Source organism: Pseudophryne corroboree, unplaced genomic scaffold, assembly GCF_028390025.1.
Source record: "Pseudophryne corroboree isolate aPseCor3 unplaced genomic scaffold, aPseCor3.hap2 scaffold_1186, whole genome shotgun sequence".
NCBI classification, from domain to species: domain Eukaryota; kingdom Metazoa; phylum Chordata; class Amphibia; order Anura; family Myobatrachidae; genus Pseudophryne; species Pseudophryne corroboree.
In genome coordinates, this window is record NW_026967811.1 from 141011 (window position 1) to 156351 (window position 15341).

General features: G+C 35.8%; 6 non-coding genes across 6 annotated transcripts; all 6 read right to left on the minus strand.

Moving 5' to 3' along the window:
* Positions 1 to 1424: 1424 nt before the first annotated feature.
* Positions 1425 to 1517, minus strand: TRNAI-AAU (transfer RNA isoleucine (anticodon AAU)). Its single transcript is given in 2 exon segments — positions 1425 to 1460; positions 1480 to 1517. It is a non-coding gene; the product is annotated as a tRNA-Ile (tRNA).
* An 804-nt stretch (positions 1518 to 2321) lies between these two features.
* On the minus strand, positions 2322 to 2414 carry TRNAI-UAU (transfer RNA isoleucine (anticodon UAU)). The gene is given in 2 exon segments: positions 2322 to 2357; positions 2377 to 2414. It is a non-coding gene; the product is annotated as a tRNA-Ile (tRNA).
* Positions 2415 to 3231: 817 nt separating this feature from the next.
* On the minus strand, positions 3232 to 3324 carry TRNAI-UAU (transfer RNA isoleucine (anticodon UAU)). The gene is given in 2 exon segments: positions 3232 to 3267; positions 3287 to 3324. It is a non-coding gene; the product is annotated as a tRNA-Ile (tRNA).
* Positions 3325 to 5036: 1712 nt separating this feature from the next.
* TRNAI-AAU (transfer RNA isoleucine (anticodon AAU)) lies at positions 5037 to 5129 on the minus strand. Its single transcript is given in 2 exon segments — positions 5037 to 5072; positions 5092 to 5129. It is a non-coding gene; the product is annotated as a tRNA-Ile (tRNA).
* A 2607-nt stretch (positions 5130 to 7736) lies between these two features.
* On the minus strand, positions 7737 to 7829 carry TRNAI-AAU (transfer RNA isoleucine (anticodon AAU)). The gene is given in 2 exon segments: positions 7737 to 7772; positions 7792 to 7829. It is a non-coding gene; the product is annotated as a tRNA-Ile (tRNA).
* Positions 7830 to 9532: 1703 nt separating this feature from the next.
* Positions 9533 to 9625, minus strand: TRNAI-UAU (transfer RNA isoleucine (anticodon UAU)). Its single transcript is given in 2 exon segments — positions 9533 to 9568; positions 9588 to 9625. It is a non-coding gene; the product is annotated as a tRNA-Ile (tRNA).
* Between the last annotated feature and the right edge of the window lie 5716 nt (positions 9626 to 15341).

The window sequence follows — 15341 nt, forward strand, 5'->3', positions numbered from 1 at the left end:
AGTGATGAGACACTTGCTGTAATGACTTCCAACTCAGACGGGACTTAAACCCACAACCACTGGCTTAGGAGAACAGTGCCTTATCCATTATGCCAGTGGTGCTTACTGATGTCCTTATTTAAGACTGATAGGTTTTTAATAGTCAATTATTATTTTTTGAAAAAAAGTGAAGCTGTTTACTGTGTTCTTTGCATTACCAAGTCCAGCAAGAAATGTGCTGGTACTATCCAGAGCTGTCAGTATGGATTATCATGCTATATTGCAGAAAATCAATTTGATGCAACTGCTTTACCAACAGTATGTTAATCTTTTCCATTGCTGTTTTGTTGGCTGACTGAAGGAAGATATGCAGTGCATTTGAACCAAAGCAGATGTGTGCTGACAACTTAAATGCACAATCATGTTTGTGTGTTTTCTTTCTTTCTTCCATCCTTTGTAATATCATATTAAATATTAAGGTAGCAGTTTATAATCAATGACTAATGACATAAGAAAAGGAAAAAAAATAGTATACAAAGATGCTCCAGGTGAGGCTTGACCTCACAACCTTGGCATTGCTCAACAGATACTGTCTTATAAGTTTCGCGCGCTGACCAATTGCGCCACTGGAGCACTTTGCAGCATTAATTGGTTATGCTAGATGTGGATTTTATTCAATACAATCAGTACAGTCATAAGAATTGAAAAAGAAAATCATTTTCGGTGATGAATGATGAGCAACAAAGGAACATGCATGCCAGATGGTACTTGAATAAGCTGTCCACGGTGATAGAAAAGGTTTAAAAAACAACAACAACAATGTTATCATAATTAATGTCATATTTTAGCTTCTGTGGTCATTTTTTACAAGCTAAACACTGCAAGACTGTTTTACAGTTGAAGCAAGGATAAAATATCAACTCTAGTGATGAGACACTTGCTGTAATGACTTCCATTTCAGACGGGACTTAAACCCACAACCACTGGCTTAGGAGAACAGTGCCTTATCCATTATGCCAGTGGTGCTTACTGATGTCTTTATTTAAGATTGATAGGTTTTTAATAGTCAATTATTTATTTTTGAAAAAAAGTGAAGCTGTTTACCGTGTTCTTTGCATTACCAAGTCCAGCAAGAAATGTGCTGGTACTTTCCAGAGCTGTCAGTATGGATTATCATGCTATATTGCAGAAAATCAATTTGATGCAACTGCTTTACCAACAGTATGTTAATCTTTTCCATTGCTGTTTTGTTGGCTGACTGAAGGAAGATATGCAGTGCATTTGAACCAAAGCAGATGTGTGCTGACAACTTAAATGCACAATCATGTTTGTGTTTTTTCTTTCTTTCTTCCATCCTTTGTAATATCATATTAAATATTAAGGTAGCAGTTTATAATCAATGACTAATGACATAAGAAAAGGAAAAAAAAAACAATATACAAAGATGCTCCAGGTGAGGCTTGAACTCACAACCTCGGCATTGCTCAACAGATACTGTCTTATTAGTACTGCACGCTGACCAATTGCGCCACTGGAGCACTTTGCAGCATTAGTTGGTTATGCTAGATGTGGATTTTATTCAATACAATCAGTACAGTAATAAGAATTGAAAAAGAAAATCATTTTTGGTGATGAATGATGAGCAACAAAGGAACATACATGCCAGATGGCACTTGAATAAGCTGTCCACGGTGATAGAAAAGGTTTAAAAAACAACAACAACAATGTTATCATAATTAATGTCATATTTTAGCTTCTGCGGTCATTTTTTACAAGCTAAACCCTGCAAGACTGTTTTACAGTTGAAGCAAGGATAAAATATCAACTCTAGTGATGAGACACTTGCTGTAATGACTTCCACCCCATATGGGACTTGGAACCCCTGGCTTAGGAGGGCAGTGACTTATCCATTATGCCAGTGGTGCTTACTGATGTTCTTATTTAAGACTGTTAGGTTTTTAATAGTCAATTATTTATTTTTGAGGAAAAAATGAATCTGTTTACTGTGTTCTTTGCATTACCAAGTCCAGCAAGAAATGTGCTGGTACTATCCAGAGCTGTCAGTATGGATTATCATGCTATATTGCAGAAAATCAATTTGATGCAACTGCTTTACCAACAGTATGTTAATCTTTTCCATTGCTGTTTTGTTGGCTGACTGAAGGAAGATATGCAGTGCATTTGAACCAAAGCAGATGTGTGCTGACAACTTAAATGCACAATCATGTTTGAGTATTTTCTTTCTTTCTTCCATCCTTTGTAATATCATATTAAATATTAAGTTAGCAATTTATAATCAATGACTAATGACATAAGAAAAGAAAAAAAACAGTGTACAAAGATGCTCCAGGTGAGGCTTGAACTCACAACCTCGACATTGCTCAACAGATACTGTCTTATAAGTACCACGCGCTGACCAATTGCGCCACTGGAGCACTTTGCAGCATTAATTGGTTATGCTAGATGTGGATTTTATTCAATACAATCAGTACAGTCATAAGAATTGAAAAAGAAAATCATTTTTGGTGATGAATGATGAGCAACAAAGGAACATGCATGCCAGATGGCACTTGAATAAGCTGTCCACTGTGATAGAAAAGGTTTAAAAAACAACAACAACAACAACAATGTTATCCTAATTAATGTCATTTTTTAGCTTCTGTGGTCATTTTTTACAAGCTAAACACTGCAAGACTGTTTTACAGTTGAAGCAAGGATAAAATATCAACTCTAGTGATGAGACACTTGCTGTAATGACTTCCAACTTAGATGGGACTTAAACCCACAACCACTGGCTTAGGAGTACAGTGCCTTATCCATTATGCCAGTGGTGCTCACTGATGTCCTAATTTAAGACTGTTAGGTTTTTAATAGTCAATTATTTATTTTTGAAAAAAAGTGAAGCTGTTTACTGTGTTCTTTGCATTACCAAGTCCAGCAAGAAATGTGCTGGTACTATCCAGAGCTGTCAGTATGGATAATCATGCTATATTGCAGAAAATCAATTTGATGCAACTGCTTTACCAACAGTATGTTAATCTTTTCCATTGCTGTTTTGTTAGCTGACTGAAGGAAGATATGCAGTGCATTTGAACCAAAGCAGATGTGTGCTGACAACTTAAATTCACAATCATGTTTGAGTTTTTTCTTTCTTTCTTCCATCCTTTGTAATATCATATTAAATATTAAGGTAGCAGTTTATAATCAATGACTAATGACATAAGAAAAGGAAAAAAAAACAGTGTACAAAGATGCTCCAGGTGAGGCTTGAACTCACATCCTCGGCATTGCTCAACAGATACTGTTTCATAAGTACTGCGCGCTGACCAATTGCGCCACTGGAGCACTTTGCAGCATTAATTGGTTATGCTAGATGTGGATTTTATTCAATACAATCAGTACAGTCATAAGAATTGAAAAAGAAAATCATTTTTGGTGATGAATGATGAGCAACAAAGGAACATGCATGCCAGATGGCACTTGAATAAGCTGTCCACGGTGATAGAAAAGGTTTAAAAAACAACAACAACAATGTTATCATAATTAATGTCATATTTTAGCTTCTGTGGTCATTTTTTACAAGCTAAACACTGCAAGACTGTTTTACAGTTGAAGCAAGGATAAAATATCAACTCTAGTGATGAGACACTTGCTGTAATGACTTCCACCCCATATGGGACTTGGAACCCCTGGCTTAGGAGGGCAGTGACTTATCCATTATGCCAGTGGTGCTTACTGATGTTCTTATTTAAGACTGTTAGGTTTTTAATAGTCAATTATTTATTTTTGAGGAAAAAGTGAAGCTGTTTACTGTGTTCTATGCATTACCAAGTCCAGCAAGAAATGTGCTGGTACTATCCAGAGCTGTCAGTATGGATTATCATGCTATATTGCAGAAAATCAATTTGATGCAACTGCTTTACCAACAGTATGTTAATCTTTTCCATTGCTGTTTTGTTGGCTGACTGAAGGAAGATATGCAGTGCATTTGAACCAAAGCAGATGTGTGCTGACAACTTAAATGCACAATCATGTTTGTGTTTTTTCTTTCTTTCTTCCATCCTTTGTAATATCATATTAAATATTAAGGTAGCAGTTTATAATCAATGACTAATGACATAAGAAAAGGAAAAAAAAAACAGAACACAAAGATATTCCAGGGGAGGCTTGAACTCACTACCTCACCATTGCTCAACAGATACTGTCTTATAAGTACTGCGCGCTGACCAATTGCACCACTGGAGCACTTTGCAGCATTAATTGGTTATGCTAGATGTGGATTTTATTCAATACAATCAGTACAGTCATAAGAATTGAAAAAGAAAATCATTTTCGGTGATGAATGATGAGCAACAAAGGAACATGCATGCCAGATGGCACTTGAATAAGCTGTCCACGGTGATAGAAAAGGTTTAAAAAACAACAACAACAATGTTATCATAATTAATGTCATATTTTAGCTTCTGTGGTCATTTTTTACAAGCTAAACACTGCAAGACTGTTTTACAGTTGAAGCAAGGATAAAATATCAACTCTAGTGATGAGACACTTGCTGTAATGACTTCCATTTCAGACGGGACTTAAACCCACAACCACTGGCTTAGGAGAACAGTGCCTTATCCATTATGCCAGTGGTGCTTACTGATGTCTTTATTTAAGATTGATAGGTTTTTAATAGTCAATTATTTATTTTTGAAAAAAAGTGAAGCTGTTTACCGTGTTCTTTGCATTACCAAGTCCAGCAAGAAATGTGCTGGTACTATCCAGAGCTGTCAGTATGGATTATCATGCTATATTGCAGAAAATCAATTTGATGCAACTGCTTTACCAACAGTATGTTAATCTTTTCCATTGCTGTTTTGTTGGCTGACTGAAGGAAGATATGCAGTGCATTTGAACCAAAGCAGATGTGTGCTGACAACTTAAATGCACAATCATGTTTGTGTTTTTTCTTTCTTTCTTCCATCCTTTGTAATATCATATTAAATATTAAGGTAGCAGTTTATAATCAATGACTAATGACATAAGAAAAGGAAAAAAAAAACAATACACAAAGATGCTCCAGGTGAGGCTTGAACTCACAACCTCGGCATTGCTCAACAGATACTGTCTTATTAGTACTGCACGCTGACCAATTGCGCCACTGGAGCACTTTGCAGCATTAATTGGTTATGCTAGATGTGGATTTTATTCAATACAATCAGTACAGTCATAAGAATTGAAAAAGAAAATCATTTTTGGTGATGAATGATGAGCAACAAAGGAACATACATGCCAGATGGCACTTGAATAAGCTGTCCACGGTGATAGAAAAGGTTTAAAAAACAACAACAACAATGTTATCATAATTAATGTCATATTTTAGCTTCTGTGGTCATTTTTTACAAGCTAAACCCTGCAAGACTGTTTTACAGTTGAAGCAAGGATAAAATATCAACTCTAGTGATGAGACACTTGCTGTAATGACTTCCACCCCATATGGGACTTGGAACCCCTGGCTTAGGAGGGCAGTGACTTATCCATTATGCCAGTGGTGCTTACTGATGTTCTTATTTAAGACTGTTAGGTTTTTAATAGTCAATTATTTATTTTTGAGGAAAAAATGAAGCTGTTTACTGTGTTCTTTGCATTACCAAGTCCAGCAAGAAATGTGCTGGTACTATCCAGAGCTGTCAGTATGGATTATCATGCTATATTGCAGAAAATCAATTTGATGCAACTGCTTTACCAACAGTATGTTAATCTTTTCCATTGCTGTTTTGTTGGCTGACTGAAGGAAGATATGCAGTGCATTTGAACCAAAGCAGATGTGTGCTGACAACTTAAATGCACAATCATGTTTGAGTATTTTCTTTCTTTCTTCCATCCTTTGTAATATCATATTAAATATTAAGGTAGCAGTTTATAATCAATGACTAATGACATAAGAATAGAAAAAAAACAGTGTACAAAGATGCTCCAGGTGAGGCGTGAACTCACAACCTCGGCATTGCTCAACAGATACTGTCTTATAAGTACTGCGCGCTGACCAATTGCGCCACTGGAGCACTTTGCAGCATTAATTGGTTATGCTAGATGTGGATTTTATTCAATACAATCAGTACAGTCATAAGAATTGAAAAAGAAAATATTTTTTTGTGATGAATGATGAGCAACAAAGGAACATGCATGCCAGATGGCACTTGAATAAGCTGTCCACGGTGATAGAAAAGGTTTAAAAAACAACAACAACAATGTTATCATAATTAATGTCATATTTTAGCTTCTGTGGTCATTTTTTACAAGCTAAACACTGCAAGACTGTTTTACAGTTGAAGCAAGGATAAAATATCAACTCTAGTGATGAGACACTTGCTGTAATGACTTCCACCCCATATGGGACTTGGAACCCCTGGCTTAGGAGGGCAGTGACTTATCCATTATGCCAGTGGTGCTTACTGATGTTCTTATTTAAGACTGTTAGGTTTTTAATAGTCAATTATTTATTTTTGAGGAAAAAGTGAAGCTGTTTACTGTGTTCTATGCATTACCAAGTCCAGCAAGAAATGTGCTGGTACTATCCAGAGCTGTCAGTATGGATTATCATGCTATATTGCAGAAAATCAATTTGATGCAACTGCTTTACCAACAGTATGTTAATCTTTTCCATTGCTGTTTTGTTGGCTGACTGAAGGAAGATATGCAGTGCATTTGAACCAAAGCAGATGTGTGCTGACAACTTAAATGCACAATCATGTTTGTGTGTTTTCTTTCTTTCTTCCATCCTTTGTAATATCATATTAAATATTAAGGTAGCAGTTTATAATCAATGACTAATGACATAAGAAAAGGAAAAAAAATAGTATACAAAGATGCTCCAGGTGAGGCTTGACCTCACAACCTTGGCATTGCTCAACAGATACTGTCTTATAAGTTTCGCGCGCTGACCAATTGCGCCACTGGAGCACTTTGCAGCATTAATTGGTTATGCTAGATGTGGATTTTATTCAATACAATCAGTACAGTCATAAGAATTGAAAAAGAAAATCATTTTCGGTGATGAATGATGAGCAACAAAGGAACATGCATGCCAGATGGTACTTGAATAAGCTGTCCACGGTGATAGAAAAGGTTTAAAAAACAACAACAACAATGTTATCATAATTAATGTCATATTTTAGCTTCTGTGGTCATTTTTTACAAGCTAAACACTGCAAGACTGTTTTACAGTTGAAGCAAGGATAAAATATCAACTCTAGTGATGAGACACTTGCTGTAATGACTTCCATTTCAGACGGGACTTAAACCCACAACCACTGGCTTAGGAGAACAGTGCCTTATCCATTATGCCAGTGGTGCTTACTGATGTCTTTATTTAAGATTGATAGGTTTTTAATAGTCAATTATTTATTTTTGAAAAAAAGTGAAGCTGTTTACCGTGTTCTTTGCATTACCAAGTCCAGCAAGAAATGTGCTGGTACTTTCCAGAGCTGTCAGTATGGATTATCATGCTATATTGCAGAAAATCAATTTGATGCAACTGCTTTACCAACAGTATGTTAATCTTTTCCATTGCTGTTTTGTTGGCTGACTGAAGGAAGATATGCAGTGCATTTGAACCAAAGCAGATGTGTGCTGACAACTTAAATGCACAATCATGTTTGTGTTTTTTCTTTCTTTCTTCCATCCTTTGTAATATCATATTAAATATTAAGGTAGCAGTTTATAATCAATGACTAATGACATAAGAAAAGGAAAAAAAAAACAATATACAAAGATGCTCCAGGTGAGGCTTGAACTCACAACCTCGGCATTGCTCAACAGATACTGTCTTATTAGTACTGCACGCTAACCAATTGCGCCACTGGAGCACTTTGCAGCATTAGTTGGTTATGCTAGATGTGGATTTTATTCAATACAATCAGTACAGTAATAAGAATTGAAAAAGAAAATCATTTTTGGTGATGAATGATGAGCAACAAAGGAACATACATGCCAGATGGCACTTGAATAAGCTGTCCACGGTGATAGAAAAGGTTTAAAAAACAACAACAACAATGTTATCATAATTAATGTCATATTTTAGCTTCTGCGGTCATTTTTTACAAGCTAAACCCTGCAAGACTGTTTTACAGTTGAAGCAAGGATAAAATATCAACTCTAGTGATGAGACACTTGCTGTAATGACTTCCACCCCATATGGGACTTGGAACCCCTGGCTTAGGAGGGCAGTGACTTATCCATTATGCCAGTGGTGCTTACTGATGTTCTTATTTAAGACTGTTAGGTTTTTAATAGTCAATTATTTATTTTTGAGGAAAAAATGAAGCTGTTTACTGTGTTCTTTGCATTACCAAGTCCAGCAAGAAATGTGCTGGTACTATCCAGAGCTGTCAGTATGGATTATCATGCTATATTGCAGAAAATCAATTTGATGCAACTGCTTTACCAACAGTATGTTAATCTTTTCCATTGCTGTTTTGTTGGCTGACTGAAGGAAGATATGCAGTGCATTTGAACCAAAGCAGATGTGTGCTGACAACTTAAATGCACAATCATGTTTGAGTATTTTCTTTCTTTCTTCCATCCTTTGTAATATCATATTAAATATTAAGTTAGCAGTTTATAATCAATGACTAATGACATAAGAAAAGAAAAAAAACAGTGTACAAAGATGCTCCAGGTGAGGCGTGAACTCACAACCTCGGCATTGCTCAACAGATACTGTCTTATAAGTACTGCGCGCTGACCAATTGCGCCACTGGAGCACTTTGCAGCATTAATTGGTTATGCTAGATGTGGATTTTATTCAATACAATCAGTACAGTCATAAGAATTGAAAAAGAAAATAATTTTTGGTGATGAATGATGAGCAACAAAGGAACATGCATGCCAGATGGCACTTGAATAAGCTGTCCACGGTGATAGAAAAGGTTTAAAAAACAACAACAACAATGTTATCATAATTAATGTCATATTTTAGCTTCTGTGGTCATTTTTTACAAGCTAAACACTGCAAGACTGTTTTACAGTTGAAGCAAGGATAAAATATCAACTCTAGTGATGAGACACTTGCTGTAATGACTTCCACCCCATATGGGACTTGGAACCCCTGGCTTAGGAGGGCAGTGACTTATCCATTATGCCAGTGGTGCTTACTGATGTTCTTATTTAAGACTGTTAGGTTTTTAATAGTCAATTATTTATTTTTGAGGAAAAAGTGAAGCTGTTTACTGTGTTCTATGCATTACCAAGTCCAGCAAGAAATGTGCTGGTACTATCCAGAGCTGTCAGTATTGATTATCATGCTATATTGCAGAAAATCAATTTGATGCAACTGCTTTACCAACAGTATGTTAATCTTTTCCATTGCTGTTTTGTTGGCTGACTGAAGGAAGATATGCAGTGCATTTGAACCAAAGCAGATGTGTGCTGACAACTTAAATGCACAATCATGTTTGTGTTTTTTCTTTCTTTCTTCCATCCTTTGTAATATCATATTAAATATTAAGGTAGCAGTTTATAATCAATGACTAATGACATAAAAAAAGGAAAAAAAACTATTATACACAGCTGCTCCAAGTGAGGCTTGAACTCACAACCTCGGCATTGCTCAACAGATACTGTCTTATAAGTACCGCGCGCTGACCAATTGCGCCACTGGAGCACTTTGCAGCATTAATTGGTTATGCTAGATGTGGATTTTATTCAATACAATCAGTACAGTCATAAGAATTGAAAAAGAAAATCATTTTTGGTGATGAATGATGAGCAACAAAGGAACATGCATGCCAGATGGCACTTGAATAAGCTGTCCACTGTGATAGAAAAGGTTTAAAAAACAACAACAACAACAACAACACCAATGTTATCCTAATTAATGTCATTTTTTAGCTTCTGTGGTCATTTTTTACAAGCTAAACACTGCAAGACTGTTTTACAGTTGAAGCAAGGATAAAATATCAACTCTAGTGATGAGACACTTGCTGTAATGACTTCCAACTCAGACGGGACTTAAACCCACAACCACTGGCTTAGGAGAACAGTGCCTTATCCATTATGCCAGTGGTGCTTACTGATGTCCTTATTTAAGACTGTTAGGTTTTTAATAGTCAATTATTTATTTTTGAAAAAAAGTGAAGCTGTTTACTGTGTTCTTTGCATTACCAAGTCCAGCAAGAAATGTGCTGGTACTATCCAGAGCTGTAAGTATGGATTATCATGCTATATTGCAGAAAATCAATTTGAAGCAACTGCTTTACCAACAGTATGTTAATCTTTTCCATTGCTGTTTTGTTGGCTGACTGAAGGAAGATATGCCGTGCATTTGAACCAAAGCAGATGTGTGCTGACAACTTAAATGCACAATCATGTTTGTGTTTTTTCTTTCTTTCTTCCATCCTTTGTAATATCATATTAAATATTAAGGTAGCAGTTTATAATCAATGACTAATGACATAAGAAAAGGAAAAAAAACAGTATACAAAGATGCTCCAGGTGAGGCTTGAACTCACAACCTTGGCATTGCTCAACAGATACTGTCTTATAAGTACCGCATGCTGACCAATTGCGCCACTGGAGCTCTTTGCAGCATTAATTGGTTATGCTAGATGTGGATTTTATTCAATACAATCAGTACAGTCATAAGAATTGAAAAAGAAATTCATTTTTGGTGATGAATGATGAGCAACAAAGGAACATGCATGCCAGATGGCACTTGAATAAGTTGTCCACGGAGATAGAAAAGGTTTAAAAAACAACAACAACAATGTTATCATAATTAATGTCATATTTTAGCTTCTGTGGTCATTTTTTACAAGCTAAATACTGCAAGACTGTTTTACAGTTGAAGCAAGGATAAAATATCAACTCTAGTGATGAGACACTTGCTGTAATGACTTCCAACTTAGATGGGACTTAAACCCACAACCACTGGCTTAGGAGTACAGTGCCTTATCCATTATGCCAGTGGTGCTCACTGATGTCCTAATTTAAGACTGTTAGGTTTTTAATAGTCAATTATTTATTTTTGAAAAAAAGTGAAGCTGTTTACTGTGTTCTTTGCATTACCAAGTCCAGCAAGAAATGTGCTGGTACTATCCAGAGCTGTCAGTATGGATAATCATGCTATATTGCAGAAAATCAATTTGATGCAACTGCTTTACCAACAGTATGTTAATCTTTTCCATTGCTGTTTTGTTAGCTGACTGAAGGAAGATATGCAGTGCATTTGAACCAAAGCAGATGTGTGCTGACAACTTAAATTCACAATCATGTTTGAGTTTTTTCTTTCTTTCTTCCATCCTTTGTAATATCATATTAAATATTAAGGTAGCAGTTTATAATCAATGACTAATGACATAAGAAAAGGAAAAAAAAACAGTGTACAAAAATGCTCCTGGTGAGGCTTGAACTCACAACCTCGGCATTGCTCAACAGATACTGTTTTATAAGTACTGCGCGCTGACCAATTGCGCCACTGGAGCACTTTGCAGCATTAATTGGTTATGCTAGATGTGGATTTTATTCAATACAATCAGTACAGTCATAAGAATTGAAAAAGAAAATCATTTTTGGTGATGAATGATGAGCAACAAAGGAACATGCATGCCAGATGGCACTTGAATAAGCTGTCCACGGTGATAGAAAAGGTTTAAAAAACAACAACAACAATGTTATCATAATTAATGTCATATTTTAGCTTCTGTGGTCATTTTTTACAAGCTAAACACTGCAAGACTGTTTTACAGTTGAAGCAAGGATAAAATATCAACTCTAGTGATGAGACACTTGCTGTAATGACTTCCATTTCAGACGGGACTTAAACCCACAACCACTGGCTTAGGAGAACAGTGCCTTATCCATTATGCCAGTGGTGCTTACTGATGTCTTTATTTAAGATTGATAGGTTTTTAATAGTCAATTATTTATTTTTGAAAAAAAGTGAAGCTGTTTACCGTGTTCTTTGCATTACCAAGTCCAGCAAGAAATGTGCTGGTACTATCCAGAGCTGTCAGTATGGATTATCATGCTATATTGCAGAAAATCAATTTGATGCAACTGCTTTACCAACAGTATGTTAATCTTTTCCATTGCTGTTTTGTTGGCTGACTGAAGGAAGATATGCAGTGCATTTGAACCAAAGCAGATGTGTGCTGACAACTTAAATGCACAATCATGTTTGAGTATTTTCTTTCTTTCTTCCATCCTTTGTAATATCATATTAAATATTAAGTTAGCAGTTTATAATCAATGACTAATGACATAAGAAAAGAAAAAAAACAGTGTACAAAGATGCTCCAGGTGAGGCGTGAACTCACAACCTCGGCATTGCTCAACAGATACTGTCTTATAAGTACTGCACGCTGACCAATTGCGCCACTGGAGCACTTTGCAGCATTAATTGGTTATGCTAGATGTGGATTTTATTCAATACAATCAGTACAGTCATAAGAATTGAAAAATAAAATAATTTTTTGTGATGAATGATGAGCAACAAAGGAACATGCATGCCAGATGGCACTTGAATAAGCTGTCCACGGTGATAGAAAAGGTTTAAAAAACAACAACAACAATGTTATCATAATTAATGTCATATTTTAGCTTCTGTGGTCATTTTTTACAAGCTAAACACTGCAAGACTGTTTTACAGTTGAAGCAAGGATAAAATATCAACTCTAGTGATGAGACACTTGCTGTAATGACTTCCACCCCATATGGGACTTGGAACCCCTGGCTTAGGAGGGCAGTGACTTATCCATTATGCCAGTGGTGCTTACTGATGTTCTTATTTAAGACTGTTAGTTTTTTAATAGTCAATTATTTATTTTTGAGGAAAAAGTGAAGCTGTTTACTGTGTTCTATGCATTACCAAGTCCAGCAAGAAATGTGCTGGTACTATCCAGAGCTGTCAGTATGGATTATCATGCTATATTGCAGAAAATCAATTTGATGCAACTGCTTTACCAACAGTATGTTAATCTTTTCCATTGCTGTTTTGTTGGCTGACTGAAGGAAGATATGCAGTGCATTTGAACCAAAGCAGATGTGTGCTGACAACTTAAATGCACAATCATGTTTGTGATTTTTCTTTCTTTCTTCCATCCTTTGTAATATCATATTAAATATTAAGGTAGCAGTTTATAATCAATGACTAATGACATAAGAAAAGGAAAAAAAAAACAGTATACAGAGATACTCCGGGTGAGGCTTGAACTCACAACCTCACCATTGCTCAACAGATACTGTCTTATAAGTACCGCGTGCTGACCAATTGCGCCACTGGAGCACTTTGCAGCATTAATTGGTTATGCTAGATGTGGATTTTATTCAATACAATCAGTACAGTCATAAGAATTGAAAAAGAAAATCATTTTTGGTGATAAATGATGAGCAACAAAGGAACAAGCATGCCAGATGGCTCTTGAATAAGCTGTCCACGGTGATAGAAAAGGTTTAAAAAAAAACAACAACAATGTTATCATAATTAATGTCATATTTTAGCTTCTGTGGTCATTTTTTACAAGCTAAACACTGCAAGACTGTTTTACAGTTGAAGCAAGGATAAAATATCAACTCTAGTGATGAGACACTTGCTGTAATGACTTCCAACTCAGACGGGATTTAAACCCACAACCACTGGCTTAGGAGAACAGTGCCTTATCCATTATGCCAGTGGTGCTTACTGATGTCTTTATTTAAGACTGTTAGGTTTTTAATAGTCAATTATTTATTTTTGAAAAAAAGTGAAGCTGTTTACTGTGTTCTTTGCATTACCAAGTCCAGCAAGAAATGTGCTGGTACTATCCAGAGCTGTCAGTATGGATTATCATGCTATATTGCAGAAAATCAATTTGATGCAACTGCTTTACCAACAGTATGTTAATCTTTTCCATTGCTGTTTTGTTGGCTGACTGAAGGAAGATATGCAGTGCATTTGAACCAAAGCAGATGTGTGCTGACAACTTAAATGCACAATCATGTTTGTGTTTTTTTTTTTTTCTTCCATCCTTTGTAATATCATATTAAATATTAAGGTAGCAGTTTATAATCAATGACTAATGACATAAGAAAAGGGAAAAAAACAGTATACAAAGATGCTCCAGGTGAGGCTTGAACTCACAAACTCGGCCTTGGTCAACAGATACTGTTTTATTAGTACTGCGCGCTGACCAATTGCGCCACTGGAGCACTTTGCAGCATTAATTGGTTATGCTAGATGTGGATTTTATTCAATACAATCAGTACAGTCATAAGAATTGAAAAAGAAAATCATTTTTGGTGATGAATGATGAGCAACAAAGGAACATGCATGCCAGATGGCACTTGAATAAGCTGTCCACGGTGATAGAAAAGGTTTAAAAAACAACAACAACAATGTTATCATAATTAATGTCATATTTTAGCTTCTGTGGTCATTTTTTACAAGCTAAACACTGCAAGACTGTTTTACAGTTGAAGCAAGGATAAAATATCAACTCTAGTGATGAGACACTTGCTGTTATGACTTTCACCCCATATGGGACTTGGAACCCCTGGCTTAGGAGGGCAGTGACTTATCCATTATGCCAGTGGTGCTTACTGATGTTCTTATTTAAGACTGTTAGGTTTTTAATAGTCAATTATTTATTTTTGAGGAAAAAGTGAAGCTGTTTACTGTGTTCTATGCATTACCAAGTCCAGCAAGAAATGTGCTGGTACTATCCAGAGCTGTCAGTATGGATTATCATGCTATATTGCAGAAAATCAATTTGATGCAACTGCTTTACCAACAGTATGTTAATCTTTTCCATTGCTGTTTTGTTGGCTGACTGAAGGAAGATATGCAGTGCATTTGAACCAAAGCAGATGTGTGCTGACAACTTAAATGCACAATCATGTTTGTGTTTTTTCTTTCTTTCTTCCATCCTTTGTAATATCATATTAAATATTAAGGTAGCAGTTTATAATCAATGACTAATGACATAAGAAAAGGGAAAAAAAAACAGTATACAAAGATACTCCAGGTGAGGCTTGAACTCACAACCTCACCATTGCTCAACAGATACTGTCTTATAAGTACCGCGTGCTGACCAATTGCACCACTGGAGCACTTTGCAGCATTAATTGGTTATGCTAGATGTGTATTTTATTCAATACAATCAGTACAGTCATAAGAATTGAAAAAGAAAATCATTTTTGGTGATGAATGATGAGCAACAAAGGAACATGCATGCCAGATGGCACTTGAATAAGCTGTCCACGGTGATAGAAAAGGTTTAAAAAACAACAACAACAATGTTATCATAATTAATGTCATATTTTAGCTTCTGTGGTCATTTTTTACAAGCTAAACACTGCAAGACTGTTTTACAGTTGAAGCAAGGATAAAATATCAACTCTAG